Source organism: Ambystoma mexicanum, chromosome 13 (genome assembly GCF_040938575.1).
Source record: "Ambystoma mexicanum isolate Mex_15411 chromosome 13, UKY_AmexF1_1, whole genome shotgun sequence".
Taxonomy (NCBI): Eukaryota; Metazoa; Chordata; class Amphibia; order Caudata; family Ambystomatidae; genus Ambystoma; species Ambystoma mexicanum.
The window spans coordinates 526,102,569-526,129,914 of NC_090938.1; the positions used below are offsets into that span (position 1 = coordinate 526,102,569).

The following is a 27,346-nucleotide window of genomic DNA, read 5'->3' on the forward strand; positions in this document are numbered from 1 at the left end:
GGTATACCTTCCTACCATCCCAACGCAGAAAACAAACTGCTTAGTGTAGGACACTAACCACTCCCTTCAAGATACTAGTAAATAAGGAGATCAATTCTCAGCTGAGAAAACGCGGCATCCGGCACCAAACGACTTGAAGGCCTGGAATAGAATCCATATAAAACACAAATAAACATAATCGACAAAAAGTGCACATCATCATATACAAAACTACAGAACAATAATTAACATCAAGTAATTCTATGTGCCAATTGCTGCATTGTTCCCTGTCCTTCAAATGCACTGTGATTCACTTCCTTTAGGTAATGATTCCACAAACTGAGCAGCAGCTTTATGACTGCCAAATAAATGCCTCTTGCCATCAGTTTACGGAAGGTAACAATGCATATTTCAACATACGGTTTGCATAGTAATTTGTTCACACCATTGAGTCTGCCTTTGCTTCTGGGTTTCTGCACTGAAATTTGCAAACTTTGATCATGCACCATTGTATACAGTGTCACCATGCTCTCTAGCAGCCAATGGGAAACATACTTTATCCTGGTTATGCAGAGGTTGAATATAACCCGAGGGGGGCACCGAGAACAGGAAACTGTGGCAGTATACAATGTGGCCCATCTGAAACCACCATAAGAACAAGTTACTTTCTTACCTGGTAACGTTCTTTCGATGGGATGGTCCGACGACGTATTCCATATCTATGACATGTAATCACCACAGCTGTGCTGCTTCGGAAACTTTTTTCGGCGTCTGCGTCCTGCGTCGATGACGTCGATGCGCCGTCGTCGAGGGCCTCCTCCGATGTCCGACGTCATCCGATGTGATAAGTAGGACGCACGACGCCCGTAGCCTCAGTTGTAGTTTTTTCCCCCAGAACGTGTGACACTAGTCAACTGCCAGTCAGACACAAAGCCTTGCGGAACGTAAGCTGCAATCGCAAAAGAAATTCTGCAGCGGGGAAGGCAGGGCGGGAGTGATATGGAATACGTCGTCGGACCATCCCATCGAAAGAACGTTACCAGGTAAGAAAGTAACTTGTTCTTCGAGGGGATTGGGTCCTCCGACGTATTCCATATCTATGACAGACTCCCAAAGCAGTACCAGAGCAAGGAGGAGGGAAAGAATTTAGAACCAAGATTTAGAATAGCCAATCAAATAGCAGAGCAAAGGACCGCCTTGCCAAAGGCCAGATCCTGTGCTCGGATGGAATCGAGGGAATAGTGACGCACAAATGTATGTACAGAAGCCCAGGTGGCTGCATCACAGATGTTGCGAATAGGAACACCCCTCTGCAGGGCAGTAGACGCAGCCATACCCTTGGTAGAATGGGCCCGCAAGCCAGCCGGTGGGTCCTTACCCGCCAAGCGGTAGCACTCCGAGATGGCCAAAATAATCCAGCGAGACAAAGTCCGTTTCGTCACAGCTTGCCCCAAACGCTTTCCAGCGTAACCAATAAAGAGTTGATCGTCCACTCTGACCCGGGACATGCGTGAAACATAAAAGCTTAAAGCTCTCCTAGGATCAAGCCTATGGAGCCTCTCCTCTTCCTTACCAGGATGCGGAGGAGGATAGAATGCCGGAAGAACAACCTTCTGGGCCAAATGAAATTCCGTCACTACCTTCGGAAGAAAAGAAGGACGAACTCTAAGGACAACCCTGTCCTTGTGAAATACAGTGAAGGGAGGCTTAACTGAAAGTGCCTGTAACTCACTCACTCTGCGAGCGGAAGTAACCGCAACTAAAAACACAGTTTTCAGAGTTAACAGTCTCAAAGGGCAAGAATGTAAAGGCTCAAACGGAGCACCCATAAGAAACCTAAGAACAAGGTTCAAATCCCAACCGGGCACCAGGAAAGGTGACGGAGGGAACACATTAGTGAGCCCTTTCAGAAACTGTGAAATCAAAGGGATTTTAAAGTAAGAACACTCTTCAGACGAGCGCTTAAAGATGGACAGCGCCGCCAGGTAACCTTTAACGGTACCCACTTGCAAGCCCCTGTGGGCCAAAGAAAGCAAAAAGGACAGAACCAGGGGGATGTCACATGCAAAAGGATCCACATTCTGGACTCTGCACCAGTCGCAGAACTTGCGCCAACGGTACAGAGACTTTGTTGCTGGCCTTCGGGCCGAAAGCAACACCTCCAGCACGTCCTCAGGGAGGTCCCAATCCTTATACCTCAACCTTTCAGAAGCCAAGCGTGAAGGTTGAGGGATCTGACCTCTGGATGGAGAACCTGACCCCCCTCCCGTGAGAGCAGATCGTCTCGGTAGGGAAGACGACGTGGAGGGCAGATTGATAAATCGAGAAGGTCCGGGTACCACGTCCTCCGAGCCCACGCCGGGGCAATGAGGATCATCCGGGAACCGAACTTCCGTAACCTCCGCAGCACTTGCGGGATGACGGGGACTGGAGGAAACGCGTACAGCAGCGGGAATGACCACTCCACCATGAACGCGTCTCCTAAGGCTCCTTTCGGAGGAAATTCCCGCGAGCAAAACCGTTTGCACTTCCGGTTGACACTGGAGGCGAAGAGATCCACTTGAGGGGTCCCCCAAAAGGCGAAGATCTCCAGGAGAATCTCCTGAGCCAGCTCCCACTCGTGAGAGATTGCGCTCTGCCTGCTTAGAGCGTCCGCCGTCACGTTCTCGTCTCCGGCCAGATGAACTGCCGAGATCGAAACTTCCTGCTGGATGGCCCAGAACTCGAGCTGCATCGCCTCCCTGCACAGAGGAAGTGACCCTGCCCCCCCCCTTTTTGTTGAGGTAGTGCATGGCCACTGTATTGTCCGTCAGGATCAGGACACACTTTCCCCGCACAGTCGGCAGAAAAGCCTTCAGGGCTAGCCTGACGGCCCTCAGCTCCAAAAGATTGATATGGAGTCTGGACTCCGACGGAGACCAACGACCGCTGACTGTCAGCCCGTTGGCATGAGCTCCCCATCCCGTGAGGGATGCATCCGTCACGATCGTCACCTCCGGCCAGGGAAGCCAAAATGGAGCCCCCTTCATCAAGTTGCCTTCGACGGCCCACCACAGAAGATCCCGGGCGACCGAGGGCGGCACCTGAACCGGGTCCGACATCCTGCCGGAGGACTGCGACCATTGCGTCTTGAGTGCCCACTGCAAAGATCTCATCCGCAGGCGAGCCTCTGGCACCAGAAGAATGCAGGATGCCATGAGGCCGAGCAACCACAAGAACTCGAACGCAGGGAGCGTCTGGGCATGCTGAAACATGTGCACCATCTGCTGAATGTGAAGAGCCCTCACCTGGGAAGGAAAACACTGCCCCAGGGAAGTGTCGAGCACTGCTCCGATGTACTGGAGCCGCAGTGTTGGCGTCAAATGGGACTTCTTTAAATTGAGGGAGAAGCCCAGCCTGTGAAGGGAGCGGCAGGTGACGGACAGATGATCCAGGACCTGCTCGGGAGAGCACCCCCTGATCAACCAATCGTCCAGGTATGGGTAGACGTGAATCCCCCTTTGCCTGAGATGCGCTGCCACCACCACCATGAGCTTGGTGAAAACCCTCGGGGCGGAGGTCAATCCGAACGGCAGGACCCGAAACTGAAAGTGCGAGTCGCCAACCGCGAACCTCAGGTACTTCCTGTGCTTGGGATGGATCGGCACATGGAAGTAAGCATCCTTGAGGTCGAGTGACACCAACCAGTCCTGAAGCTGAAGGGCCTGGAGGACTTGAGAGAGAGTAACCATCTTGAACTTGTCCTTCCTGAGGAGTTTGTTCAAACCGCGCAAGTCCATGATGGGTCTCAATCCCCAGTCTTTCTTCGAAATCAAACAATAAGGGGAATACCATCCCTTGTTCCTCTCCGCTACAGGCACCAGTTCTATGGCGCCTTTCTCCAGCAGGGCTTGAATTTCCTGCGCAAGGAGCGGATCCGGACTCTGCAAAGAGAGGTTCCCCGGTGGATTGTCGCGAGGCCTGTGCCGAAAGGGAAGACAGTAGCCGTGGGTTATGATCTCCAGAACCCACACATCTGAAGTAATGGCTTGCCACTCTACAAGATGCTGCGCCAGCCTTCCCCCAACCGGCGAACCATGGGACATGGCCTCACGACTGAGTGGGAGCAGCTGCGGCGTTACCTGAGGGCAAAGAGGCAACTGCCCGAGCGGCCTTGGCACCACGGGTACCCTGTCGTCCACCTCTGGTACCCCTGCGATGGCCTCTTTGACTGCCAGCTCCTCTCGCTTTACTGAAGGATGAGTAATAGCGAAAGGAACCACCCCTCCACTGCTGTCCCCTAGGACGAAAAGGCGGAGGTTGGCGAACTGCAGCGCCCAACGACTTCGCTGCAGCTTTTGAGGTCTGCAACCTCTCAAGGCTCTCGTCAGCCTTGCTGCCAAAAAGGTGTTCACCGTCAAAGGGCATGTTGAGGAGCCGGGACTGCACATCAGGAGCAAACCCCGACTTCCGCAACCACGCAAACCTGCGTATCACGGTGCTCGCCGCCATGGACCTACTGACGCATTCAGCTAAATCCAAACCCGACTGAACGGACTCACACATGGCATCCTTACCATCCTGGACCATAGCAAGGAAACCATCCCGTTCGTCCCCTTCGGGAATATGTTCAGCCGCCAACGCAACACAGTTCCACAGAGTGTGTGTGAAACGAGACAAGGCACAAATGGAGTTGGCCGCCTGAAGCGCCATACCACCAGAAGAAAACACTTTCTTCGCCCAGCCATCAAAACGTTTGTCGTCCCTATCAGGAGGGATGGTAGGGTACGACGCCTGCTTTGCCGGGGCCGTGGCCGCCTGCACCACCAGACTCTCCGGAGTGGGGTGCCTGGTCAAGTAGCAGGGGTCGCTACTGGGTGGACGGTATTTTCGCGACAAGGATCTGCCCACCGCCGGGAGACTCTCCGGAGCAGTCCAAGCCGCCGCCACCCTTCTCTGTAAAGCCATATGGAACGGCAGTACCGGGTCAGTTGGGGGACCAACATCAAGGATGTCCGTCAGATCATCCTGCACAAACTCCCCTGGGGGAGCAGACCATCCCAAGTACTCAGCAACCCTAGCCATAAGGCGCCGGTACGAAGAATCGGCATGAGAGCCAGGCTCAGGCCTACAAACCTCCACCTCCGGAGAGGTGTCCAGTCCACTGGCATCATGCAGGGACTGTCTCAAATCGTCAAACTGACTATGGCCCGAGACAATTTCATCTGGAACCAGACTAGGAACCAGGCCATCAGAATCCTCATCCGCCTCTGAAATATAGTCCAGGTGGTGAAAAGAAGGCACCCGAGAGTGCTTGCTCTTAACCAGAGCCTTCCTAGGGAGTTCTCCCGTGCCACGGGGTACCTCCGACACGAAAGGCGTCGATGGCGTCGAGAGAACCGGCATCGGCGCCGAGGAAATCGGCGTCGACGTCAGACGCAGCGCCTCCAGCATCGGCGGCGTCGACACAGCCCTCGAGGCCGGAGCCCCGAGCGTGTCCCTCGACGACCCGAGCGTCGACGGCCTCGACGACTTCCTCGAGGCCGGAGCCTCGAGAAAGCCTGTCGACGCCTCAGACGTCGATGTCTTCCTCGAAGACTTCACAGGTGTACACGGTCTCGAACGCGTCGAGGACCGGGACCTGGAACGGGTACGGCGAGAACGAGTCTCCTTGTCCGGACGGGACCTCTACCGTGACTCGTGCCGACCACTCATGCGAGCGGTGTCTCTCGACCTCACACGACCGACCCCACTCGGGGGCGCGGACGGCGTAGTACCCTGCGACTCAAGAATCGCCAGCATTTTCTTCCCGAAGGAAGCCCATTCCTCCGGCGTCGCACGGCTGGTGGTGCAAGCGACGTGCCGGGCAGAGTCCTCCGAGGAGGACCTGGAAGACGACCGGTGTCGGCGCTTCCGAGAACGCCTCGAAGAGGCTGAGGAGTGGCGAGACCTACTCCTAGAAGGAGACCCCTGAGACTTCCGACGATGACGCGGAGAGTCACCCCTCGAATCATCCGTCGAAAGCCCCGCAGACTTCGACTTCCTGGGCTTGGACACCCGACCTACCGACAATTTCTTCTTGCGTTCTCGTAAGGCTTTGGACGTGAGCGACTGGCAGTCGATACAGTCATCCGTGTCGTGGGCCTCCCCGAGGCACCAGAGGCAGGCGTCGTGCGAGTCCGTCACCGACATCTTGGACCCACACTCCCCGCACTTCTTGAAACCCGGACGCGGGGTCGAAGACGAAGTAGAAGACATCTTCAAAGGATTTACACAAAACGAACAGGTTCGAAGAACCGAGAAGAACAGAACTCCAAAGAGTCGAGGCGTGAACCAAGAATCACGAAGCAACACGTTCGCGGAAAAAACAGAACTGAGGCTACGGGCGTCGTACGTCCTACTTATCACATTGGATGACGTCGGAGGAGGCCCTCGACGACGGCGCATCGACGTCATCGACGCAGAAAAAAGTTTCCGAAGCAGCACAGCTGTGGTGATTACATGTCAAAGATATGGAATACGTCGGAGGACCCAATCCCCTCGAAAGGACATTTTCGAGCCAGTCGAGTTCCTCGAGCTGCAACTGACTCCAATGCTTACCGTTGTCAAGCCGCAGTCTGCGATGTTTCAACCAGTGCTTCAGAACCACCGAACAGCACTGAGACAAAGATTTGTGACCCTGAACCACTGGACAGGCCAGCCTGCAGCCATTCATCCAGCTTGGCTCGGCGAACAGTCAAGCCAGTTTAAGCCAAGTAACCTTAAACTGTTGCAATTATTTACCATACCGATTACCCTCCTTGTTAGTATGCAGAATGCATCCCTTTTCCTTCTTTAAAACAGTCTGTCCTCTGCATTCCTTTAAAGAGGGTAGGGGGTTTTATAACTGTCTGTTGTGATAATAACAGATATTTTTAAACAACCTTTCTCGTGTACTAGAGGTGTGGGGCTGATCGATGGTTTAGAAACCAATATTCATGACTGGACCATTGGTTCCCCCGGAAGTTGATTTATCACAGATACCATATTTGTGCCAGGGTTACGAAAAGACAACCATCCTCCAACGTTGCATGGTGCCAGTCAACACATCTAAACCAAATCAACCCACTGAGCACACCAGCGATCCCGAAATACCTACCCGACAATCAAGCACAAACAACCATGGGGTGCTAGTGAACATCCTGCCCCAACAGTACATCAAGAATATTTATTTATTTATTTATTTGTATTTTTAAAGCACACAGCAGCCCTAGGGAATTGTGGCGCTGTTGCAGAAATGACAACATTGCTGGTTACAGAGGAAATCTTGGTGGTTACATGGTAACTTGCATTTTAGGAGCATATTCAGGTTACATAGAAACAGCATTACAAACAGGTTGTGTACAGTACAGCTTAAATCAAGGGAGGCTAGGGTGCGGCAGATGTAAAGGGTTATGTGAATAGTGTGGTTTTGAGGGATTTGCGAAAGGAGTACAAGGAGGGTTCTGCTCCGAGTGAATTGGGGAGGGCATTCCAAAGCTTAGGTGCTATGTGAGGGTAGCCAATGCCGCCGGCTTTGGCTCTTTTTATGGTGGGTATGCAGAGTTGGTTCGCATAGTGGCTTCTTTTGGGACAGACCGAGGCGTTCTGGTTTCTGATAAGTACAATGGTGCGGCGAGATTGATGCATTTATGTGCGAGGGTGAGAATTTTGAAATGAATTGCGTTGGATTGACTAGCCACCTGTCCGACACTGGCCAAATGAACAGAGAAACAGAGGATTAGTTTTCACAAGTGAGGATACCAGTTGCTCTAAAGGGATCAATGGGCACACGTACTGCTGTGATATCTTATCAAATGGTTGGGGATAATCACGTACAAGCATGCAGATGCAGAGGCATTGATAGGGGTGGTGCAGGGGGGGCTACAGCCCCAGGTCTTTTGATTGCAGCCCTGGATTGAATCTCCAGAGCTACACCCAAAAGGCTAGCTAGCCCCGACATTAGCGTAGCACCAGATCTTGTCCAAACTTAGCAACACCCCAGCATGGATTACTCTATACAGTACCTTGGGACATCAAACATCTTTAGCGCTGCCCTAAGCAGATGAAAACTTTTAAGGCAGTATTTTTTTTTAAATAACCACAGTGACTTATTTTTGTTTTAGTCCAAGGACTGCCACTTACTAATAAGAAATACTCTGTACTTTTAGCTCTCAAGGTGGGATTTTGTATACCAACTACTGAAATCAAATAATTTGCTTTACTCTAAATTTACAGACCAGGATCCCATAATATATCAAGGATCCAGTCTACCTCCAATTCCAAAAGATAAGGCCTGCTATCAAGAGCAGAATGGAAGTAGCCAGTGCCTGGACAACCAAAGCAAATGCAATGAATCCTTAGAGGAGTCCTGATGTCACCATGGGATTCCTCGCAGGCAACGTGTCATGCAGGAACCGGCCTAATTGAGGAATCTAGAATATATAACCTGAAACGCACCAGCTATCCCTAACGGAAAGAATATAGTTAAATCTGGTTAAAAATGTTTACCAGGTGCACGAGCACTGCAAGACTTTAGGGAAAATTAAAATCCACTGGCGAATAAAAGGGAAGGTAATCTTGAAATTAGAATATAAATATCAACAAATGCATATCGGTCCACGTTTCAGAGTCCAAATCAATGTTGTGGAACATAATGATATGGGACCTGCAAATAATCTTTGTCTGCATCATAGAAAGTACATGAAAACATCTATCTAAATCAGGCCTCCTTACATTTATATGGAAGGAGATCTGTATTATTCAACAGTAAGGATAAGTACCTTTTGTCTTTTTAAGAATCATTATGATAAACTAGGGCTGGGCAATATTGGCCAAATGACATATCAAAATATTCTAGGCTGGATGGAGATATAGATCTTGATATTGTTTATGTGGGTTAAATGCTCAGTTGTAGGTTGCCAACTACATGCGAGAGGTCACAAACGCCTTTATTTATAAGACATTGATCAAAATAATACAAGGTTTCTGTTTGATAACACAAATTTGAGCCAAGTCACACCAGTCCACGATGCCACCTAGTAGTGGGTTGATTGAGCTATGTATAAAGCAGCACTGCCCTCTAGAATTTCCTGCAGAAAAAGGTTTGCATTTGGGCTAATTTGCATACCCACAATATCTTGGAACTGGAGGCGAGCTTCCAGCGACAGCTACTAGGTGGCATTGTGGAATATGCAACTTGCCTCAAATGGACATCACATTCCAGGTGAAAGTTTTTTTTTTCAAGCCTTGTTGAACTCACCATTACTTTCTTGGAGTTATATTTATTCAGTGAAAAAACGTTGTTAAAAAGGGACGTTATGGCTCAGTCCCCCCTAATAAAAACCTATCTAAGTCAGTGCAAATACTTTTTGTTAAAGGTACGTTATAGTTCATTTGCACTAATAACAACCTATGCATATTACGGATAAAAGTAAAACCGAAAAACCCCAGGAATTCACCAGTTATGGTAAGCTAAGCAACCATAACTCGTGGCACCACTGTGCACTGCTAAGATTAAGACCGATGACATCACAGACATCTATGGAGAAAACATATATTGGTACCCCTATATAACTTTAACCCCCCCCCCTTCACGAAACCTCACCAAAAAAATTCAGAGCAGCCCATATACTTTTTAACTTTTTTATTTTTTTATTTTATTTTTAACAGTTTGGTGAGGATTCGTTCAGGGGGAGCTAAGTTATAAGCCGCCCAAAAAGTGCTCTTCCTATGGGTTGAGCAACTTAACCATAACTACAGGGCCACTACCGCAGGCCCTGTAACACACGCCCACAAAAAGCGATCATTGTATATAGACAATGGACAATATGCACAGTGGCCTCCCTGTGTACCAGAGATTTGCATTCAATATTTATTAAACACCTTAGCTATTAAGAAAAAAAATCCCTTCTATTTTTCAGTGAGGATTTACATTTAAGCAGTGCAATGCTTTAAACGCCAATACATGCAGGGCTTTCCTGTACGGAGGGCTCAAAATGTGCACTAGCTGTTGGCTGTTAATTTACTCTTGGCGAGAAAGAAATGCTGTACTGAGTTGTATGAGTATAATGGAGGTGGAGAGTGACTTACGGCTGGTTAGTAGCTTGCAACTTAATATCTTGCCCCTGCATGCAGTGATCTTTGTCTGCTTTGCGTAGCTGTTGATTGTGTAAAATATTAGGGCATAGCACAAAACTGCCATGGACAGGAAATCACTGGGAACTACATATTTCAAGGCACTTACTTGAATGCTGTTGCTATGTCCATGGTGTGCTGGGCAAGGAAAGAGTGTAACACAAATGGGGTACATTTCCAGCCAGTACAGCTCACCGCATTATCATTAGCATTTGATGCATAGCATATGGAGGTGCTAGAGGCTTCTCTGTGGAGAATACTTTTTTTTATTTTATTTTTATTTACGTGGGTGGGCGTCTAGGGGGATGTGGTCGGTGCAGGGAGCAAGAAGCTTTTTTCAGCCATCTTAAGATCGGCCTGGTCCCTTAGAGAGAATGTAAATGACAGTGGTATAAATACAAGTAATATAACACAACTCTACATCCAAGATGATAGCCAAAAAATTGAAAGGGGAGCTCTGGCAGTATTTGGTGTAGAGGGGGCATGGGACGGAAGGAAACAGAGCAGCTAACAACCTGCTCGAAACACAGGCTCATATTTTTTAATGCAGCCACGTTCGAAGCGACCCAATTGGCTTCTCAGTGCAGCCTGCTTGCTAAGAAAAATCTCCATCAACAAACAGATCCTTAAGTTCTCTAAATATTCAATGGCACTTTGCACCACAACGTGCCAGAGCTGCCTCGTGGGCAAGGCCAGTTTAACTTGATGCTTGAACTCCTAAAATCACTTTTAAGTCCCCCAAGCTTTTCTCCAATATAGGTTGCACCCCTATTGGAGCACTGAATGAGTAAAGCTTATTGACATCCCCCACACACCACTGGTGCAGAGCATGTCGGCAATCACAAAACTGTATAGTGACCATGCCAGACGGTCACATTTTCTAGGTTTCCAGTAGCCATAAAATTCCAACGTATTGAAACGTTCATTTTTGTCCTCATCAACCACTCGTGCCTTCTTACCACACAGTCATTAACTGGTAATTTAACTGCTTCTAGCAAAAAGTGATCAAGAAACTGAACCCTGCTTTATTATATCCCTTCTAAAGAAGGGCCATTAAGACCTTTGCCTCCAAAAGAACAGGTCGAAGCCACGAGACTCCGCCTTACCATTATCTCTCCCAGAGACAAGATTTCCATGACTCCACCTCTCCCAAGGATAGCCTACAGGGTTTGGAATTACTGGGCTCTATTTAGGTCCTGCTTCTACCTTAGCAGAGCCTGGTTAGCTTAAAACCAATAGCTACCAGGAGCTACTTTTGGGTCCCCATGCCAACTAGTAACTAACAAACATGCATATGTGACATTAAGTGAGAGTGTTTAAGAAGGTTGTTAGGCAGAAACCTGTGCCGTTCCCTTAGGGACCACTGCAAAAGATTTAAGACTACAGGTGTTTGGCAGTAAACCCACTTGGTAGCAGCCTGTACCACACAGATTCACTTGGTAGCTGTGGCTGAGCAGTCAGACTTCCCTCAAGAAGAGTTAGGCAGTATGTAGAGTATACACAATAGGTACATAGATACAGTAGCACAAGCAAACACTGATCAGAGCTTTGGTGTAAAAGTATATAATTGTTTAAAGACACTAGTAAATTACACTAGCACAGAGAGGTAAGTAAATTCAGCACACAGTCACTATTATATACAACCCTAATTACTTATTAGACAAGTCTTAGTGAGAAACACCACTTATTTTCAGACAGAGGTGAGCGCTTAACATAAGATGGCACTCCAATAAGTTATTAAAAAGGGAGGGAAAAAGGCAGAGTTATGGAAGCACACACATTTCAATACTTTTAAAAGAACCACAGTAAGGCAGGATAGGCAGAGTTCTACTGGAGAGCAAGGAAGTCAATTGCAAGGCCCAGCTCTTGGAGAGAGCAAGCAGAAGGGGTCCAGTTTCACACAGTGGGGTTATGCCCAAAGAGTCTTGTAGATAGTTTGCACACAATGGATGAAATTGAAGTCAGGAAAAGTTAGCTAGGTTGTCCCAGGCCAGCCCAGGTTAGAAAGTCGAGGCTTTACGGTCACCCCGAACGATCTGTCGCAAGGGAAGCCAGGCGGGACACAGTACCTTAAGTGTGAAGGAAGCTCCAGCGGGGGCAGTTGTTCCTGGCAGCGGGTGCAAGTCAGTGTTTCATCCAGAGGAAGAGGAGGTCTCGCCGTGGAGAAAAGATGAAGGTTGTTGCACTGCCAGGGAAGAAACCAGCCGCGGAGTTCGTTCGGTTAAAAGGTACTACCCTTCGCTTCGCGGTAGTGGTAAACCGTGGTATTCCGGTTGCCGGGGTGCTTGGCACGGGCAAGGCGGCCACGAGATGCTCCAGGAAGGTGAAAAGAAGGCAACACTGGTTATCCCCACCAGTTAAAGGAAGAAGACTCTCCGGACTGGAGATCTCCTCTGTCGTCGGGAAAAGTGGTGAGACGGTTCGGCAGGGCTCCACCGGTGGTGTCGTCGTTGCAGGTCGGCTCAGCATCTCCCTCCTCGGATTCTTAGGTCCTGTGGTGACTTCTGAAGTTCCAGTCCCCAAAGCCCTGCTTTTATGCAGCAAACCCCCCATTCATTCAGCCTAGCTGTCAAACATGCTAAGTGGTGAGCCGGCCTCACACAAGAGTGCGACTTGAGTTGCCAGGGCAACTCAGTGCAGGGTGCCTAAACTCCCTCCCACACCCCATGTGGTACCCAGACAGAGTGGCACCACTTTTGGAGGCTTCTGTGGAGAAGCCCGCCAAAAAGTGGAACAAAGGGCTCAACTTGGGTTGGAGTCACAGAAGAGAACATAAACGCCATTTTAGAATCGAGTTCTGGCAAAAAATACCAACCGGTGAATTAATATTAAATAAAAAAAACCTGCGGTATGTTCAAGGCTATACAAATTAAATAATTAAAGTTGGAAGCCTCGAACAATGGGAAAATCCCATAGAGATATATTCGCGGTCGAATATAAAAAGTAGTATCCACTGCCACCAGCCAAAACTCGATCAGGGGGGACGGAGACGTGCCCCCTCGAACAACAGACCCCGGGGCAATCGAATTGCCACGACCAGTACGTCCACAATATGATGGTTTGTACTGGTTTCTGTTCATAATTTGGGACTAGTAAAGCCAATGGTGACTTTACATGCCCTGGGAGACAGTAGTCAGTCCCAGGGTATGGAGTCTATGTTTGGGGGTTGCTACGACACCCCTGGGTTACGGCACAGAGGGTGCTGTGTAACCCACATGAGACCCTATGGAGTAAAAGATCCCATTGCCCATAAAACACATGGAAAGACAAAGGAACACCTCAAATCATGTCTAAGAGTGGGAGTAAAAGAGTCTCACTCTTAGTAGGAGAAAAAATAAACCTCAGAAATCCAGCAAAGCTGCTGGGGGACTCACTAGGTTTGGGAAATTGGCCTTTACAGAGAATTCTCCCTAACAAAGGTTAAAATAAAAAAAAGAAGAATTAGGAAGGACACTTCCAGTAGACATTTAAAAATAATGGATCATACATAATAGGCAAAAGATAAAGCGTGCATCATAGATGGAAGTTCGACTTGTACCGTGGTGTGTACTCGCACATGGTTCCAAATGGTAGCTCCTGCCTATTGGTTGACGCAAGAGCTGGTTTTAGCTCCTATGGCAATAGTCTGAGGAAATCTTGGTAGCCGGAGTGGCCTGGATACCACAAGACCTTATCTGCGCAGTCATGGAAATTGCCAATGCTTTTTTTTTTTTTTTTTTACAGAAGAGAAGGTGAAAAAGTTGTGCCCTGTTGGCAAAGGACACACGGCCTGTTTGACTGCCTTTGCGGCGCAAATAAGGGGTAACTTCTGTGTATTTTAAAGTCCATCCAAAATTCACAAACCGGACAGCCTTTAAAATTTCCCAAAAAGAAAAAAAAACAATCTCCTTTGCTTGTGTGGAACAGGGACTGGGATGTGCAATGCATGACAGGGACATTCCACTATGCATTTCTCTTTGAATTAGAACTGCAGCAGTAAAAAAAAATAAAAATAAAAAAATAAAATAAAATTAAGGAAAGCGCATCCTGGGTTTTTTTTTGTTTAAACTCGAGCTACTTTATGTGCATCTGATCCACATGAATGTTTCTAAAAATTGACTGACAGGAGCAGTATTTCACTTTCAAAAGTTAATAAAGTCAACCCAGCAGGAACCTACATGGCGCAAATTATGCTGCAAGTGGACCCAGCTGAGAGAAGAAAACAGGAGTGTTTGGACAGAGGGGATTATTAGCCAATACAATACTGTAATGTTAAAATAGGGCAGCAGGCTCCAATCTGAAGGTGACGAGGGGGAGAGCAGCGAGTGGAGGAGGCACCCCGATAACCGGGGCAGGGGCCTTACTCCTTTTCGCGCTCTTACCCCTCCCCCCCCGAGAGGAGGGCGAAAGAGCAGAGGAAAGGGCGCCAAGAGCCCCCGAAAGCCCGCGAAGGGGAACAAAGAAAGAGGGCGTGGCTTGGCGCTTAAGTACGGCGGGCGCCCGGCTGGGGAGCACTTGCAGCTCATCCAGCAGCCGGGCGCCCGCCAAGAGAGGAGGACTTCGTTTCATCCATCGGGCCGAAAGCCAGCGGAGAGCTACACGCTTGCAGCCGGCAGGGGAAGAGGGACGTTGCCTTCGGCGGCAGAAGGTCCGGAAGCAGGCGGGGCCATCCATCGGGCCGAAAACCAGCAGAGAGCTACACGCTCACAGCCAGCAGGAGACGAGGGACGTTGCCTTCGGCGGTAAGAAGATCCGGAAGCAGGCGGGGCCATCCACCGGGCTGAAAGCCAGCAGAGAGCTACACGCTCACAGCCGGCTGGAGGCGAGGGACGTTGCCTTCGTAACGCAGTAGGCAGCGCGTCAGTCTCATAATCTGAAGGTCCCGAGTTCGAGCCTCAAGGAGGGCACAAGTTTTTGCCAAGGCAGGCAACAGGAGCGCTAATCCCGCAGCAGAGGGACATTCCTGTAGTACGGCTCCTGGCGGCAGGGCCTTTCAGGGGCAATATTAAGCAGTCACGTGCGGGGAGTCCGTGGCACAAACGAAAAGTACTTGGCCTGGCAAGGCAGGCGACTCGAGTTCTAATCCCACAGTAGGTGGGTCATTCATTATTGGCAAGGTCGGTGCTTAAAGGAAAAAAGGATGCAGAGGCAAGGAAAAAGTCAAGAGGACCAGCAGAAAGAAGAGCTGGAGGCTTTTTTAATGATGGCAAGGAGGGCAGGGGACAAATATGGCACCAACTGGATGCAGTTAATGGCAGCACAGGTGGGAGCTGAGGTTGCGGGGCGCAGCCAGAGGGCAGGGTCACCACTCTTGTTCCCACCTACACCCATCGAGGAGGCATGGGTGGAGGTGCATTCGCAGGAAGAGAAAGAGCTGGACATCGAGGAGCTCGAGGAGGAGGATGAGCCGGTCACCAAAAGGAAACGAGTGATGACCAAGAAAGCGAGGGACAGCCAGCAGCAAGCGGCGGCAGCACAGAAAAGAAAAACCAACCCCAAGGGAAAGGGGAGGGCGCAGGAGGTTGAGGCCATCCCGGCACCTGTCCCTGCTGAGGCTCCAAGACCAGTGGGAGGTCCACGCAGCACACCTGTAGCCACACCGGCGGTAGCAGCGGAGGCGCCAACCACCTTGGAGATGGTGAAAGGTATGTTCAAGGAATGCATGGAAGCTTGGGTGACGGGTACAAATTGTCAGTTGCCTGTTAATAAGAATGCTTTGAACATGGGGGGTAAAGGAATACAAGGAGAGAATGGGAACACGGAGCAACTGGGCTCGGGGGCGAGTCAGCCAATGACAGGTGCAGGACAGCCAGTAATGGGAGGGAACCCGGTGCAGATGGCGACGCAGGGGGCAAACACCATCTACACGCCACAAATTGGGGGGACACCTTGGTGGGGGGCTCAGGCCTCCGCACAGGTACAGGGGCAGGAACTGGCCAGTAGCAACACAATATACGGGAGGCCCATGCCAGGGTTTGCACCGGCCAGAGTGGCGATCAATGCATTGGCATGGCATATCCCGTTGGCATACAAAGAGAGGGTTTGGAGGAAGGAATTTATGGACATTATGGAATTGTTGGGGATGGCCCCCTCGGGACAAGGCTTCAGCGAACCCACAGAGAGGGAAAGGGAGAAGAAGGAGAGGGAGAGGCCAAAGATAGAACTCAACATACATACGTGGTTGAGGGCGTTCAGGGTTTATGCCACGATCATGTTAGAAAAATTCCCACAAGATGGCGTGGCATTGATGGCTTATGAGCAGTATATTCACGAGCAATACTTGAAGCATGGGGGGGATACATGGAGCAACTACGATAAAGGTTTTAGACTTAAGATGCAGGTATGGCCGGGAATGACATGGGATGAAGTAGACGTGGGGGGTCGCATAGACACGAAATCGGTCCCAGCCAGGCCAGTGGAGGAGAGCATTGCAAGTGAAAGAACAGCGCATAGCAGGGGCAGGGGGGCATATGCGAAAGGGAGGGGGTCCTTTCGTGGGAACTCCTCTTGGACCAACCGGCCCAGTTACCAAGGGGAGTTGCCAGAATGTTGGTTGTTCGCCGAAGGGAGGTGCACGTATGGTAATGCGTGTAGGTTCAAACACACAAAGTCAGCGAGCACGGGGAGACACAGCCCCTCCAGCCGAGAGGGCAAGTCAAGGGGCAGCGCGAAGGGCAAAGAGAAAAACAAGCATGAGTGAAACAGAGCTGCCCACACCCATACGTTTACAGGCCATGATTCCTTTCTTGAATGCATACAGCGAGAGGGGTGACGCAAAACTGTTATGGGAGGGTTTCAGGTGGGGATTTAAGATTCCCTTTCAGGGGCAGTTAGGAACTAAGGAGGCTTGCAATTTAAAATCAGCGCTAGCTATGCCCGAAATATTGGCACAAAAAGTGGGGAAAGAGGTACAATTGGGGAGGGTGGCGGGCCCCTTCCGCACTCCCCCACTGGGAAACCTGGTGGTTTCACCATTGGGCTTGGTACCTAAAAAGGATAAGGGGCAGTACAGACTGATCCAACATTTGTCCTTCCCCGAAGGGGAGTCGGTGAACGATGGCATTTCGGGGGAAGAATGCAGGGTGCATTATGCAACATTTGAAGACGCAGTGGACTTGGTAAAGGCAGCGGGGGTGGGGGCCCTCATGGGGAAGGCGGATATTGAATCAGCCTTCCGGTTGCTACCAATTCACAAAGACAGCCATCATTTGCTGGGGTTCAAGGTGTTGCAGGATTACTTCTACGACAAATGTTTACCGATGGGGTGTGCAATTTCATGTGCGTATTTTGAAAGGTTTAGCAGATTCCTGGAATTTGCAGTCAGGCGTAGAAGCAAGGTTGGGGGGATGGTGCATTACCTTGATGATTTCATGTTTGTGGGGGGCCAAGAGACCCAGGATTGCAAGAACCTCATGGCGGTATTTCAGGGGTTAATGAAGGAATTTGGTGTACCTCTGGCGGAGGAAAAAACGATGGGTCCGGTGACATCACTTGTGTTTTTGGGGATTGAAATTGATTCGGTAGCGGGGGTGTGCAGGCTCCCGGGTGACAAGGTACTGAGGTTGAAGGAAGTGATTGCGGGATTGTTGGGCAAGGAGAAAGCCACTTTGAAAGAGCTCCAGTCCTTAGCAGGCAGCTTAAATTTTGCAGGCAAAGTGATCCCCCCAGGTAAAGCATTCGCTAGAAGCATAGAGTTGAAGACAGTGGGCTTGAAGCACGCAGGCCAACACGTGCGCCTAGGGAGAGAGGTTAAGAAAGATCTAGAAATGTGGGACACCTTCCTGGAACATTTTAACGGGGTATTGGTGTGGAAGGAACCCCTGGGGAAGGGAGATGGACCGAACCTGATTACCGATTCATCAGGGGCCCTAGGTTTTGGTGCTATCTTGGGCTCTAGGTGGTGCGGGCAGGCTTGGCCGGCGGAATGGCGGTCCAGGGAGATCACTAGGGACATTACGGTACTGGAGCTGTTCCCGATAGTGGTGGCATTCAAGCTCTGGCCAGGACAGATGCAAGACAAGAAGGTGCTAGTTTGGTCAGACAATCTGGCAGTGGTCCAGATTATCAACCAGGGAACAAGCAAAAACGGGAGAGCACTGGGGCTGCTCAGGGAATTGACTAGGTGCTTACTGCAACTGAATGCGGAAGTCAGGGTACGTCATATACCTGGGGTTAAGAATGTGGCCGCTGATTCTCTTTCTCGTTTGCAGTGGGGAAAGTTCCGGGAGCACCATCCGGAGGCGAGCGCAAGGATGACGCCCTTTCAGTCACGGTGGTGGGGACTGGTTGGGGAGATCTGAGCGCACTGATCGACACGGCTCTCGCACCAGGCACCATGCGGAGATACAAGGCTTGCTGGGAACGGTTCAGGGCCTTTCAGAGTAATATTCTGCCCGAGAGCGAAAAGGGCCGACCGGTGCGCGTCTTTGTGGGTTGGTGCTGGAGCCAAGGACGGTCCAGGGCGTGGGTGGCATATCACTTGGCGGCGATTGCTCAATTCTACAAATTAAGGGGCATGCCTGATCCCACGAGGGAGCATTATATTGTCATGGCAATGAAAGGTTGGGCTAAACAGGTATTGCCAAAGCCCGACGAGAGACGGCCCATAGATGTGGGGAAATTGCACAAACTGATCAGGAGCTTGGGGGTGGTGTGCATGGACGAGTACGAGACAAGATTGTTCACAGCAGCCTTCTCTCTTGCATTTTTTGGGGCGTTGAGGGTAAGCGAGCTGGTGCCTGCCAACAAAAAAGGGAAAGGTTCGAGTTTCTTGAGGAGCTGTGATGTAAGGGTACAGGGGGAGCAGTTATGCTTATATCTGAGGAGGTCCAAGACCGATCAGATGGGAAAAGGCAGAATGATCACATTGGGGGGGGTGCAAGACAGCCCGGTCTGCCCAGTAGGATGCGTGAGCAGGTACCTGACCCACAGGTGCCTCACGGGGGAAGAGGCCCCCTTCCTGATGCACAACGATGGAACAGCACTAAGCCTGTTTCAGTTCAAAAGGGTGTTGGACAGAACCTTGGGGGAGGCAGGGTTCGCCAGTGGGAGTTTCGGGACACACTCCTTTAGGATTGGGGCCGCCACAACCGCGGCAGGGATGGGCCTGGGTGCGGAAACAATCAAACAGATTGGGGGCTGGAGGTCAGGCTGTTTTAAGCGGTATGTCAGGCCTGAAAAAATGCAAGACTAACAGTTCCTACCTCCTGTCTCCCCGCAGCAGCACCAAGGCTGGGAAGGCGGCGGTCCGCCTGGGTGGTGGGCCATTCGTTTGTGGCAAGGGCCAAGGGAAGCTGGTCAGCCAAGCAGGAGGTGCTGACCGCCGGGGAGTACCGGGTGCAGTGGCATGGAGTGCCGGGCATGAAATGGGCACAACTACAAGGGCACATACGCAGTCTCCTGAGGCGCCATCAGAGGCCTGACGTATTGGTGGTACACCTCGGCGGCAATGATTTGGCTGAGTTGGGGAGGGGGATCTTGCTCAGAGAAATGATGTCATCATTGCAGGAACTGGCGGCGCAATTGGGGGACACGGAAATCATATGGTCTGAAATCATCTCGAGGCGCGAATGGAGGGGCGCCGAGAGTCAGGCAGCCGTGGAAAACTCAAGGAGGAAGTTGAACTGGGCCATGGCTAAGTTCTGCAAAGGGAGAGGCCTGCAACACATCAGGCACGGTCTGATCAATCTTAAAAACACGGAGTACTATTTAAAGGACGGTGTGCATTTGTCGGAGCAGGGAATGGATTTGTTTTTCTGGAACATCTGCACAAAACTACTGGAGTTATAAGCTAGGAAAGGGGGGAGCCACGGTGGGCGATAACCCACCTTTGGCGTGGCGGGTTGTGGCAACCCAGGATAAGACTAAGACTCCGAATGAGCCATTGCTAAACCAGAAGGGGCTTCGCCCATTCTAGACAGCGCCTCCTGGGAGCCTAAACGGCGGGGGTGTCTGGCGGTAGCAATTGGGGCTCAACTTCCCCCCAACAAACGGCGCTCTCCCAGTCCGCAAAGACCTGCAGGGGCAGGCGGTTTCTCAGACTCGAAGGCCTTGGGGGAGTTATGCCTGCAATCGGTATGGAGAAAAAGGGGGAAGCAGGACGAGGAGCAGGCGCCACACCTATTGGATCAAAAGTTTAATACCTTTTTGCAGTGGTTTTTGTATATGTAAAAAATAAATCTGCGGCCTTGTTATGCCAAACAAAGGAAATGTCTCATGCAGCACCTTACTAGAGGGGAAACGGAAGGGGCTGATAGAATGAGTAAGGTTGGAAACAAATGGCATAACTATTGGACAAATGCCCAGGTTATGAAGGTGACGAGGGGGAGAGCAGCGAGTGGAGGAGGCACCCCGATAACCGGGGCAGGGGCCTTACTCCTTTTCGCGCTCTTACCCCTCCCCCCCCGAGAGGAGGGCGAAAGAGCAGAGGAAAGGGCGCCAAGAGCCCCCGAAAGCCCGCGAAGGGGAACAAAGAAAGAGGGCGTGGCTTGGCGCTTAAGTACGGCGGGCGCCCGGCTGGGGAGCACTTGCAGCTCATCCAGCAGCCGGGCGCCCGCCAAGAGAGGAGGACTTCGTTTCCCACCCACCCACCCTACAGCTATGGCAGAGCCTGGACGTCGTTGTCGCAGGATGGACAGGCGGGTTGTGGCAACCCAGGATAAGACTAAGACTCCGAATGAGCCATTGCTAAACCAGAAGGGGCTTCGCCCATTCTAGACAGCGCCTCCTGGGAGCCTAAACGGCGGGGGTGTCTGGCGGTAGCAATTGGGGCTCAACTTCCCCCCAACAAACGGCGCTCTCCCAGTCCGCAAAGACCTGCAGGGGCAGGCGGTTTCTCAGACTCGAAGGCCTTGGGGGAGTTATGCCTGCAATCGGTATGGAGAAAAAGGGGGAAGCAGGACGAGGAGCAGGCGCCACACCTATTGGATCAAAAGTTTAATACCTGTTTGCAGTGGTTTTTGTATATGTAAAAAATAAATCTGCGGCCTTGTTATGCCAAACAAAGGAAATGTCTCATGCAGCACCTTACTAGAGGGGAAACGGAAGGGGCCGATAGAATGAGTAAGGTTGGAAACAAATGGCATAACTATTGGACAAATGCCCAGGTTATCTAAATGTACTGTTCCGACATTTAAGCCACCTCGGCATAGCCAACGCTTCAGTCAACATCTGAGGAGGGGTGGATCGGGTAGCAATGGGTGAAGGTTTCCTTCCGTCGTAGCTCAGCTGTTCATGCATGAGTGTTACAGAAGCAGCTGCGGGAGAAGGTAAGCGGGAAGCATATTTTTTGTAAACCCCCTCTGCCCATCACACTTGGAAACGTCAGGGCTCCGTCTTTGCAAGATTGTCAGCAGTTGGGGTGGTAGCAACGCAGGCAGCGCCACACTTTAACTGGATGACAATTAGGGCAGTTCACCTTGGAGGGTGTATTCACCTGTGCTTTACCTGTCAAATTTCATTTAGCGCTTGTACAAGCAGAGGGAGAAGGAAGCGGATTTCCCCCACCCCAAGTGACCCTAGGATCCACGCACGGATGTCCGCTACACGAACACTTTGCCCAACACTTGGTTTTTATTAACGCTCCCGAAAGTCTAATACAATAATGAACTTACTGCATCAGAACGGACAGCCGACGATTCACCAAAAGCGTAGATTATCTCATTATAATGCGTTGTGAAATGTTAAGCAATGGCATTATAACATGTTTGTTGGCATAAACCTCCTCACTGCTTACTTCAGTTTAAACAATAAGCTTAAACTCTGTTCGTGGTAGCCTCTGCTGCTTCTTCTAAGCCTGCTATCAATTATACAGGCTACGGGCACCTAGCTATATCAGGTTGTGAACTCGCTAGTTTCTATTATCACCCCAACAATGTTCTCACTACTCCGTTCTATGGAGTGCCAAGAACCTCGGATGTTTGCACACAATAACCTACCAATCGGAGGGTAGAGGACCGTCCCTGCCCCTCCCAGCCTCCAGCCCTGATACGCCCAAACCAGCCCTGAGAACACAGCACGGCAGCGCTCTTTAGGAAACCCTAATCCGCCTTGTTTACGTAGGCTTTTGACTATGAATAGAGGTCATGGGGGAAACAACGGACGGGCGGGGATCCATTCAGAGCATATTTCTGATTAGTGCTGAATGAGCGCCCTTAATTAAACAAGCGGACTCACCAGTAGCACCAACTGGATTATACCGCAGCGCCAGGGACTCGATCCCATATGAGAAACGGACCGGACCGCCGCTAATGCTCCGCCTTCTCATCACGTGGCTTGTACGTTACGTTCAGGCAATGAGCGTACTACGCTAAGCTGCGAGTTTACGACGCTACGCCCTTCAGCACCAAGTGATTATTCCATGAGCTGGAAGACGGAAGTAGGAGAGCCTACACTTGTCTTAGCACTGCTTGTTCTCTGCACGAGCGGGAAGAGAGGCGTCGGTATGTCTGAGAGAGTTGAACATGCACAGGCACTCCTCTGGGGTTGAGAACGCTGATAGTGTTCATGTGAAGTTGTGCTAACCAGTTTAGGGCAAGATAAAGCTCGCCAACCGCCTCTCTGCTCTGCCTCGCGCCCCAGTATATGGAATGTAAACACAGGCGCGACGCAGGCAGCAAGGCGCGAGCCACATATAAATAAACATCCCCACATTTCTCCTCCCCTTAAATTGAACAACAACAGAAATAATTGTTTCAAATTTCCACTTAAAATATTAACAAAATAAACCTAATCAAAGTCGAATATATATATATATGAATGAAAAGAAATATCACTTTACATCTAATCAAAATCGAATATATAGATGAATGAATAAATATCAATTTACATATTCTCTCAGCCAACCTGGTTTCTTCATTGTTCTTCCTCTCGAAGTAACACTCTGTAGAGATATCGCGAGAGCCGCGAGCTCTCGCGAGATCTCGTCCGTGGGCGGAAGCCCCGCCCCCCGGCTCCAGCGCAAGATACGGAGCGAGGAGGGGACGTGAGGAGACGCACTCTGAGCGCTCCTCACAGATTATTAGGCCCCAGAGCCTAATCAAGGACAGAACTTGCGGCACAGCCACCCACATGTTAAAGGACCTGTTGTCCACCCATTATTCTTTGTGTGTGCAGTTACATACCCTGAAGATGTCTGCTGTTGAATAAAGAGACATCAAGGAGTCAACACGCTTCCTGTCATTTGTCAAGGATATTATACAACATAATTGGCGACGAGGATTACCGCTGTAACGCGCGTGGAACCATGCAAGGAGCGACACCACCACCGCCCTTCCTGCAAACTCCAGGTAGACCCGCCATTCCGTGGCTGCAATGGCAACCCTTATTCACGACGTATGTAGAGGCCTTGGGCGGTGCAGGCTACTCGGCGGCACGACGCAGGGCGATGTTACTTAATGCCCTAGGGGTGGAAGGACAGAGGGTGTTCGAAAGTCTCACCCCGGAGCCGGTGGCTGGTGACAACGATGACGTTTTCAAGGAGGCCGTAAGAAGGATTGTGAAAAGGTTCACCAGCAAAGAGAACACACGGAAAGGGAATCGTCCTCCGAAGATGAAGGAAGACCTACAGTCATCATGGTGAACAGTCCACGGGCCAGAAGAGAAAAACCCCATTGTACCATCAAGATTAATGGGCTGGAAACAAGAGTTATGGCAGATTCAGGTTCCGATCTCACCATAATACCCCTGCGCACGTACAAAGATGATGGGGACAGAAAAAGTCAGAGTGCTCACTACACGGCACAAACCTACGGTTTTTGGCGGGGCGTCAGTAGACCTATTGGGCTACATCAAAGGGAAAGTGGAGTTCAAAGGTAGAGAAACCATCACCAAAGTCTACTTCAGTCAAGAAGGCCTGGCGGTTTTAGGGTGGGACGACCAGGATAAGCTGTAAATCAGACTGGACCCCTGCACGGAAGATCAGGTACTGTCAGTCTGCGGGAGGAGTGGACCAGTAGAGAAAAGTGATTATCCAAAACTATTTTCGGAGGAGCCGGGACATATCAAGGGCTTCGTCCATAAAATATTGCTCAAAACCAACGCTGTCCCAGTTAAACATAGAGTAAGGCCGGTACCAGCAACGGCGAGAGACACACTCAGAAGTCAACTGGACAAAATGAAGATGGATGGTGTCATCGAAAAAATTGAAGCTTCAGAGTGTCTGAGCCCAGTTGTACTTATAAAGAAACCAAACTCACAAGAGCTAAGGGTTTGCATCGACCTTCGCAGCCTAAACCTGGAAGTTATCACAGACAGCTACCCACTGCCGAGCATTAATGAACTCATCCTCATGATGAAGGAAGCCAAAATATTCTCTAAACTGGACATGAGGAATGCGTACCACCAAATACAATTGCACAAAGAGTCCAAACCCCTCACCGCCTTCATCACCCTGTTTGGAACCTACCAGTTCACCAAAATGCCATTCGGCTTATCGTCAGCGGCTTCAGCATTTCAACGCATGATGGATGCCCTACTACGGAACGTCAGAAACGTGGCCTATTTTCAGGATGACATCCTCGTCTATGCGGGGGATGAACAGACTGAGATGCCACATTGAGAACAGTCCTCACCAAACTGCAGGATGCAGGAGTGAGATTAAGGCATGAAAAATGTGTATTCAAGGCGAAAGAAGTTGAGTATTTGGGGTACAGGATATCCGAGCAAGGGATAAGTCCCAAACAAAATTTAATGCAGGCCATAATTAAAGCACCGTAACCCACCAGCAAAGATGAAGTGAGGTAATTCCTTGGGTTGGCGGAGTACTATGCCAAATTCATCCCCAAATTCTCAGAAACCTTAGCCCCACTCCGCGAACTCCTCAAAAAAGGATCTGAGTACACGTGGCAAGAACCCCAAACGAAAGCAGTGGAGAGCATAAAACGGCATATAGTAGAAGCACCGTGTTTGCAACCGTTCAACCCCGAGTGGAGTACAGTCATCACTACGGACGCCAGTGCATATGGACTAGGAGCTGTCTTAACTCAAAAGAAAGGCGACACGGAACAGGTGGTAGCTTTTGCTTCGAAGGCCTTATCATCAGCCGAACAAAACTACTCCACCATAGAGAAGGAAATGCTAGCGTGTGCATGGGCCGTAGAACATTTCAGAACATATGTGTGGGGCACAAAAATTAAGTTAGTGACAAATCATAAACCCCTTATCCACATGCTCAGCCCAGGAGGCACAAAGGTATCAACGCCCAGATTAGCACGCATAGCAGCCAAACTGCAGGAGTACACTTTTGAGGTGCAACACATCTCGGGATGGAAGAATTCGCAGGCGGACTGCATGTCAAGATTGCCAGAGGGCAAGGACAATGCCACCACCTTCCTGCAAGAAGAATGCATTGTAGCATCCATCACAGATTTCAAAGCGCCAGACTACCTAGAACTCAATAAGAGACACTAGATGGAAAGGATCCGACCATGGCGAGGATCAGAGAGTGGATCAGAAACGGGTGGCCTAATGAGAAAGCAATGCCAGAGGGTATGAGACCTTATTGGAAAGTGGCAGATGAGATCTCAGAGACCGACGTAATAATAATGAAGTTGGACCAGATAATCCCGCCCATGAGTAGGAGAAAGACCATTCTCTGCAGAGCCCATGCGGGCCACCTGGGAAACACCATGACACGTCGAAGAGTGAGAGAAGCCTACTGGTGGCCGTCCATGGATCAAGAGATCCGCACCATGATCGAGAGATGCCATGAGTGTCTAAAAGGTGACAAGCGCCTAAAAATCAGACAGGCGCCCCTGATCCTCACTGAGGTCCCAGAAGTGGTGTGGTCAAAAGTAGGTCTTTATTTTATAGGACCATTGGAGGCGATGGCGCCCGAACATCGGTATGGCATAGTGCTAGTGGATTACTTATCAAAATGGGTCGAGGCCGAGTTTGTTCCCAACATTACCACTGCGACAGTAATAGAGGTCCTCACCGCCATCTTTCAGAGGGAAGGACTCCCCAATGAGTTGGTGACGGACAACGGGGTACAACTGATTTCCAGGGACATGGAACTATTCCTGAAGAAACACCACATACACCAGAAGAAAGCAGCACTATATCATCCCCAAGCCAATGGGCTTGTTGAGAGAGCCAACAGGTTCATCAAGGGAGCCATCCAATTAGCAACTGCCTCAGGGATGGACCCGCTCAAAACAACAAAGGAGGCCATAGTGGCTCACAGGCTGACTCCCAACGGGATCACTCAAATATCCCCGTTTCGCATGTTGAGAGGGAGGAGAGCAGCCTCCACGCTAGTGCCACCATGGTTGGCCAAGGTAAGAGAAGATGAAGAAGTGGACATGTCGGAAGTGGTATGGAGAATAGAAAACAGCAAGGCAGGAATGAAAATATGGAGTGACAAAAGAAGAAGGACCACACAAGGGTCAGATGTCAAAGAGGGAGACTGGATCAAAATACGACTACCGACCAAGGATCAAATCACAGGCTCACGGTTCAGCAGACCCATAAAGGTGATTCACCGAGGAACCAACCATGTCCGCAACGAAGATGGACGCACATGGAACATGGAAAGAGTAGCCTTGTTTGGGAAGAGGCAAGAGAGAGAGAAGACCCTGGAAAGATCTGAAGCCGAAGGAGAAATGGACTATGAGAGAGGGGAAGAACGCGAGCCGGTGACCGAGGGTAGAGAAGGGGAAGAAACTGAGCTGGAAGCGGATGCACCCACGGTAGAGCGAGAAGATGAACAGCATGATGTGCACAGCGAGAAAGGCGATCGGCCCAGAAGGGAGCACAGAAGACCGGTGAGATACAATGACTATGTATTGCAATGAACTGCCTTTGCATTATCAGGGGGAGGTGTGTAGAGATATCGCGAGAGCCGCAAGCTCTCGCGAGATCTCGTCCGTGGGCGGAAGCCCCGCCCCCCGGCTCCGGCGCGAGATACGGAGCGAGGAGGGGACGTGAGGAGATGCGCCCTGAGCGCTCCTCACAGATTATTAGGCCCCAGAGCCTAATCAAGGACAGAACCTGCGGCACAGCCAGCCACATGTTAAAGGACCTGTTGTCCACCCATTATTCTTTATGTGTGCAGTTACATACCCTGAAGATGTCTGCTGTTGAATAAAGAGACATCAAGGAGTCAACACGCTTCCTGTCATTTGTCAAGGATATTATACAACACACTCTCACTCTTATTATTCACACTTCTCTCCCCATTTGTATCAAGCCGAGTAACAATCTGACTATTGTCATTTCCATCCATAGGTTGATCATTTACTTCATTCCGACCATT

At 50.3% G+C, this 27,346-nt stretch overlaps 1 protein-coding gene across 2 annotated transcripts in view; it reads right to left on the bottom strand.

The window, feature by feature from the left end:
* The window catches only part of LOC138521421 (protein HEXIM1-like), a 66,788-nt gene extending 43,810 nt beyond the window's left edge, over positions 1 to 22,978 (bottom strand). The window contains exon 1 of one of the 2 annotated variants that reach the window (XM_069634232.1): positions 22,919 to 22,978. The gene's annotated coding sequence lies outside the window, so the exon portion shown is untranslated. Of the gene's footprint in view, positions 1 to 22,266; positions 22,378 to 22,918 lie in introns of those variants that run through there. The other variant, XM_069634231.1, reaches the window with a different exon arrangement.
* Between the last annotated feature and the right edge of the window lie 4,368 nt (positions 22,979 to 27,346).